Genomic DNA, 7,771 nt, shown 5'->3' with positions numbered 1-7,771 from the left:
GGCTCAATAAGTCAAACGGAGGGCATTTTGGTCAGTTCGTCTTCGGAGATTATTTTTGGCCGACTTGTCAAGTTAAGTAAATAATTATTATGACATAAAATATGAATAAATATTACTACAAATTAAATAGAAATTGAGTAAAAAAGAAAAGAAAAGAAAATGAATTAAAATTGTAATTTTGACCTCATGCTTATGTCACTAAGCATTCCCACCTAATCACATTTTAACACCTCATAATAAACTCAATTAAAGGATTAAAATGGACTGAAAAATCAAAAGAAAAATTCTGCTCTCTTTATTTCTTCTTCCTTAGCCGTATTTCACTCTTTCTCTATCTCCATTGATAACCTTACTTCTCTCTAAATTTCCTTCATAAACACCCCCCTCAAATCCTTTACTCCCTTCACAAAAACTTGTCATCACCACTAGAGCAAGCTTAAGGCAGCAAAAAGAAGAGGAAAAAGAAAGATTTTGGCAAGCTTGGGAGTAGCTCCAACAAGGTTAGTGACCAATTTTCTATTCCCTCTCTTAATTTATACTTAGGTGTTTAATTTAAGTAAGAAATTGTAAGGGAAATGCATGAGAACTCCTTGCATGCTCTCCTCTAAATTTCAGTAGCCTTGACATGAGTTAGGGTTAGGAGAATTTTTTAATTTAAAGTGACATATTAGCTGTCCCTAGTATAAATTATATGATTAGTATAGCCATTAAGAGTAAGATGCATGAATTGAATGCTTGGTCAAGTAGGGTTAGGGTTTTGAAACTCAATTTTAGAGGTTGATGTAACTAAACTTAAATTAATGTTGTAATGGTCAATTAGTGACCATTTGGCTATGTATGATTGATGCGTCCCAACCGCAAGTGCACGGGTCGTACAAGTAGTATAGAAAAATATCGATCCCACGAGGAGTTGTGTTAATGATTGAATTTTCGATATAAAAGTTGACTAAATTGAAGTATTTATGAAATTAAAATAATGAATTAATGGGTAATGGAGTATGAAATCTAAATGTGCAAATTTAATATTCTATTCAACAATGTATTAATTAAACTAAGATTTGCATCAAATAGAAATAAGCAAGTTCAAATATGGCAATATTTAAAATGGCAAATGATTAAATTTGATTAGAAATTAACAATGGTAAAAAGGCGATTCCGGAGTTCGGGATTTCATATTCGAGCTATTTTGGGATTTTAAATTGGTTGTCCAATCTTATGAAACTTATGAGTTTTAAGGAGATTAATCCTTAAATCCTTTGAATTCCCTTTCGAGTGAGACAAAGAGTGCCTTAATCAAACTAATCCTACTTTCGTGGACTTAGAATTAATTAAGACCCATTAAGTTCTTTAATTAATCTGTTAATCCTCTTAATCCTTAGCCTATTTCTAGGTCTAAGTTAATTAAGTCCAATTTCCTGATTATCTATCACAAGGTCTTCTCCTTTCGGTGCTTCAACCATGGATTAAGAACATTACTCAATGGGATCCTACATTAAGCATGTCATTAAGCATACAAGAAATGAATAAAACTCATTAAGACCACAAAATATGGATTACCCAATCAAAATCCACAAAATATCTCAAATATTACAACCCTTACTCCAGAATCAAAAGTAAACTACTCACTATCCATAATGCTTACAAGATATGATGAGTTTAAATGGAAATAAAGCTTTAATCTAAGCTAAGAAGTAAGAAATTAAACACTAGAAATGTAGAAAAATGTAAAGCAAGGAAGAAATCTGCAAATCTTGGTTAAAAATGGTGTGGAAGGTGAAAATGACTCCTCAAATTCTGCTTAGCCTCCTCCTTTCTTTCTTTGCTCCTTGCCCCTCCTTTCTAAAATGAGAAAATGGGACTATTTATAGCATTTTTCTGACATGGAGCCCTAAAATGGTATGTTCTAGGAGGAATTATTTGAGGGAATCTCCTGCCAGCTCATTAATGAACTCTTTATGGGACTGCATAAGTGGACTGCATAAGTTATGCAGTCCCTTATGCAGTTTTCGGCTGGTTCTGGGTCACTTATGCGAAGCTGCATGACTTGGTGCATAGGTTATGCACAATTTCGTGAATCTGCATAAGGGAGGTGAGAATGTGCATAAGCTATGCAGTCTCCTTATGCACATTTCGGCTGGTTCTGGAACAGTGTTCTTCCTCCTTATGCAGAACTGCATAGCTTATGCGGCAAGTTATGCACAGTTTGGTCTATGCATATTTTAGCTTGAAAACTTGCTTTTGGCATCTTTTTGCTGTAGAAGACACTCCTCAATGGCAAAATTCTCTTTAGTCCTTCAAAAACACCATTTTTCCTACAAAACAAAGCAAAAATTACAAATTAATCCAAAGTTGACAATTATGGAAAACTAACTAAATAACTAATGAAATTAGCTAAAAATGACTAATAACCAAATAAAATGATTGTGAAATTAGACCTAAATGACTATGCAAAATATGTGCATCAAATACCCCCAAACTCAAGCTTTTGCTTGTCCTCAAGCAAACTTTAAAATGTGGTGCAAAGTTTTTAAGGGTGCCTTATCCAAAGAGTTATGAAAATCACTCATTAAGGTAACTTAACACACCTTTAGCCATACCAACAATCCATATACCCATCCTTCAAAATGCAAAGAATTTAATACTTATCCAAGCTTTCACCGCTTAGCCATCAAGTCAATTATCATTCAAATCCCCAAACCAACCAATCAAAAGAGAGAGTCATGCTCAAAAGGAATTCTAGAACAATCAATAGTCAAAGTGTCTCCATATGGAATGATGGAATTGAATGAATGAATGAATAATTTTTCAATCCCATAGGCAAATTCCCTACTCCTATCTCCACTAATGTAGCTAGTACTATCAAGAGATCAAAGGTCTTTTTAGGGATGTAGTGGGGCCATGGGGTTCAAAATGAGACTAAGAAGAAAGATAGGTAAAAAGGATTCAAAGCATGAGAATATTTTCAATTTTTAAACATAAGGTACACTTCTTATTTTATTATAATTTTTTTTTCTTCTTCTTTTTTTTTTTTTTGTATATGGAGGAGAGAAGTACACAATGAGAATTGTCAAGTGCTAGCATAGTTTACAAAACACATAAAAATGGAGGGACATTTTGATACTTTAGACTTGTATTTTGCATTTTCTTTTGATGATTGTCCCTAAAAATGCCACCCCCAAACTCATTTCTTTTAATACTTTGGGTGGATTTCTTTCATTTTGAATGGCAATAGTGAAAAACACATATACTAGCACTTTTACAAGATGACAAGCACTTCTTCTCCCTTTTTTTTGTATATTTTTTTCTTTTTTTTTTTATTTTATTTTTATTTTTATTTTTTTTAGAAAGTGTACCTAATATTCAATATTATTCTCATGAAAAGGGTTGGAGTGTTTGGTTCATTGGCTAGGTAGCAATAAGGATTTCAAGAAAAATTAGGGATAAAAAGGCTCAAAGGGGTTTTCAAAGGTCAATTTTAATTAGGAAAAAGGGTCAAAGGTTTAAAATGAGAAGGTTTAAATCAAAGAATGCCTAATCATCTCTCTTTTCAAGTATAAGCTGATATTTCGCCTTGAAAGGTTTAGAAAATTTGTTCTAGGATTGGTGAGACATCATTTGACTACCTTATATCCAATAACTCCCTTTAAACACTCCAATCTCTAAAGGACTAGTTGGGTGGCTTTTTGGCTAAGAAGATATAGGCAAGGGATAGACACTTCAAAACTTTGCACCTCTTAGGAAACTTTCAATCCACAAACCCAACTAAAGGTAAGTCAAATCACTCTCATAGGCAACTTTTCAATACTCAAGGGATTTGGCAAAAGATTTTAATGCATGATGCATGATTCCTAAAAATGAGCAATGCATTAACTAAATGGAAGAAGTCTATTTGTGTGCAAAGTGTATAATTTCTAAGTGATATATAATGTGTGTGTAAATGTGTTATGTATATGTATGTATGGATGTATATGTAAAATATTTACAATATATGTAAATGAAATGGGATGAGATGTTCCTATACTCAAAATGTGAAAAATAAAGCTAAAAAAATCAAAATGTGCACCCCCAAACTCAAAATTAGACATTGTGCTCAATGTCTCAAACAGTAGATATCCAAAACTCAAAGCAAATAATATTGACCAGGAATTGTAAAAATAAGAACAAAAAGAAAGAGTTACCTGGTATGAGAATTCAAGTTAAAGGGATGCATAAAAAGCTGCACAGGTTATGCAGAGTTAAGTGCTGTCCAGAACATGTGCATAGGTAAGGTGCATAAGCCATGCGGTGCTGCATAAGAGGCAATAGATGTTGCATAGGCTATGCAGGACAGTTGCATAAGGGAAATACAACCATGCGATTCTGCGAAGTAGCGAAAAGAGTTGCACAGGCTATGCAAAGGTTATGCATGAGGAAATTCATAGCTGTGCAGTGTATACAAAAAGCTGCTGCATGGGAATTTGCAAGAGGAAATGTACAACCAAAGATAAAAGTATGGAAATATAGGCAGTATGGGCAAATATGTACAAAAAGGCAATAAGTGCAATAAAAATCAAAGAAGACTAATGTAATAGCTATTCAATAAAACTTCAAAGGAAACAGAATTTAAAAGAAACTAATTTAGAACAAATCAACAAAATCCAAAACAAACTATAAATGTTTGAACATATTTACAAAGAAAAGGTCCTACAAGATTGAACAAAAGTAAACTAAACACTAATCTATGTCTATTGTTTTTCCTTTGTCCAAGGATGTTGCTAAAGGCAGTGGCTACGCTGTCGAAATGATGGTGCGGAGGAGGTGATGGAGGTGGGGTGGCATGCCCGAGAAAGATCATGAGTTGCTTCACCATCTCCTTGATTCTTCTGTTTGTCCTCGGTTTCCATGACAAGGTCAAATAGTTGATCATGACGATCCTTTAGTGTATCAAGACCACTGTCAAGCTTCCTATCCACAAAGTAGATATCATCACTAAGCCTGTCAAGGTAGGTGAATAAGGCTTTAGTGTTGAATGGAGGAGGTGCTGTGGATGAGGTAGGTTCAATTTGTAGGAGGAATGGGCCGAGCAGTAGGTGGAGTGTCTGAGTAGGTGAGGGGTGGGGTAGGTGTAGTAGGGTCTTTGTGGGACTGGTGTGAAAGGTTGGGTTTAGTTTGTGCAATAGGCTCGGTTCTGCTGCAGGTGGCTTGATATCAAAATATGATAAATGGAACCCTGTTTTGGTTAAGTGTGCAGCATCAAAATAGGAAGTGTCCTCAAGTGCTGGGATTGAGTGCTCTGCAGGATTAAAGCCAAAATGCTTGGCTATGACAGTAATGAGTCCACCCAAAACAATGTCACCAATGGATTTGGTGGCAATATGCAGCACATGTTCGCAAAAGAAGTAACCAGAGACACCTAACTTTGTGAAATGCACACCATAACATAAATAGTTCAGATTTGCCCACAGCACCAGAACTAGTCCCTCTGCCCAATATGGTGCTAGCCATCAGCCTATGAATAAACCTAAGTGCAGGGTTAAGGATTTGGGATGTTTTGGACCTACCAGCAGAGAAGGTTTGAGGTTGGTTTGTTATGATTCTCCAAAATTGGGCAGGATTCCAGATGCCCTTATTGGCTACCTCTACTCCAGTATGTGGTACTCTAAAGAACCCATCAATTGCAAAACCAAAAATGCTATGAAATTGATCCAATGATGCTCTCTATTTTGCCCCAAGCATCTAAATTTCATAATTGTCTTATTGTCTACATCATGCAAGTTGAGGGTAGCAGAGAATGAAGAAATAAACTCCAAAACTAGAATTGGATAAACTACCTCTTGCTTATGCACAAATTACATCCAACCCATACCGTCAAGTAATGCAACTACATTGTCAAATAAACCCAGAGATTGTAGAGCATCACAGATATATACCTAGTAGGTTGTACCCTTCTATCTTTGAGTCTTTTGAAAGCGGCTTTTGAATTGTATCGAGGAGAGGCCAGGTAGCTTTGATACAAATGGGGTCTGCTGAAATTGTCTTTTCTTGGAAGAAGGTGTAGAGGCTGGAGCTTTTGGCTTTTAGGAGGTGGCTCCAAAAATGGGGTGGGTGGGTCTTTGCGTTTGGACAGAGGAGGAGCAGAGGACATGGGTCGCACGGATTTGGACCTAATTTTGCATTTGTATGTGGTTGGTGGAGGTGGTGGTGGTGTCGTTTGTGGTGGAGGATTGGAAGGGGTGTATCGAAGACAATGGAGAGACTTGAGAGGAGGCGGGGCGGGAATGTGGAGGGAATCCATGGTCGATTGGAGAAGAGATAGGGGAAATGGAAATGTAGGGGATTTAGGGTTTTTCGTGATGAGAGCGCTGGTGGAGAAGATGGGAGAGAGCGGCGAGAATGCCGGAAAGAATGAAGGTTGAAGAGGCGGTCGTGGGGTTCAAGAGTCGGGAAGTGGAGGTGGTGGGAATGTTCTTTCTTTGAAAATGAATTTGAATCGGGTTGTAGGAGACTGCATAAGGGGAAAATGATTTATGCATAACCTGTGCACTCTTTTGTACATGTTTCAAAAGGATTTAAATTTCAGAGAAATACTTATGCACAAGTGCATAGGTTATGCACTGTCCTTATGCATGTTTCGGTGACCCTGAAATGGTGAGGAGCGAAGTCATGCGGGAGTGCATAAGTTATGCACTCCCCTTATGCATCTCTCGGCAAGAATGGTTTTTCAGAAAATTGGGTCATGCAGATGTGCATAAGCTATGCACTCTGCTTATGCACTCTGCGGCAATTTTTTTGAATTTTGGTTGGTGGTCATGCAGATGTGCATAAGCTATGCACTCTGCTTATGCAGGTCTCGGCAACTTTTGGGATTTTCTGATTTCTGGTTATGCAGAAGTGCATAGGTTATGCACATTGCTTATGCAGGTCTCGGCAAGGTTGTATTTTTGGAGTTCTTGGTTATGCGGAAGTGCATAACTTATGCACCTTCCTTATGCACCCCTCGGCAAGAGTGATTTTTCTGGGTTTCTGGTCATGCAGATGTGCATAGGTTATGCACTCTGCTTATGCACCCTTCGGCAGAATTGGAGTTTTGGATTTTTGGTTATGCAGAAGTGCATAAGTCATGCACTCACCTTATGCAAACTTCGGCAGAGAGAGAAAATGAAGGATTTGAAGTTATGCAGAAGTGCATAAGTCATGCACTCACCTTATGCAAGTTTTAACAGATATGAAATTTGACAAAATGAGGTTATGCAGAGTTGCATAAGCTATGCACTCTCCTTATGCACTTGCAATAAAGGTGAAAAATGGCAAGAATTTTGGTTATGCAGGATCGCATAAGCTATGCAGTTGCTTATGCGCAATTCAACAAAATCAAGAATGCAATAGAACATGAATTGCAAGTGTGAAAAATACGAGAATGATGAAATATAATTCTAGGAAACACAGACCATGAGAAATTTTCATCAAAAACACATCAATATATTCAAAGTTCATCAAAAGTGCATCACACAAGCATGTAAAATGGATTTTACGTAAAAGACCTTTGAGAGCTATGCCATTTTGACTCAAATTCTGCAAATCAACATTGATTACATAAAACTCCATAAAAAAATCGTATGAAGTTGCATCTAACCACACATGATGAAATGAAGTCTCCAAGATTTGCCAAGAAAATGCAACATTTCTACCTTGAATCCTACAACCCCAAAGGAGCTCAAACGCAAAAATGACTCACTTACCACCATAATATCATTTGAAGCACAAATATTAGAAAATTATTCACCCAACCTCA

Source organism: Hevea brasiliensis, chromosome 7 (assembly GCF_030052815.1).
Source record: "Hevea brasiliensis isolate MT/VB/25A 57/8 chromosome 7, ASM3005281v1, whole genome shotgun sequence".
NCBI lineage: Eukaryota > Viridiplantae > Streptophyta > Magnoliopsida > Malpighiales > Euphorbiaceae > Hevea > Hevea brasiliensis.
The sequence above is the reverse complement of the archived record's forward strand: the minus strand, read 5'-3'. Positions refer to the sequence as shown.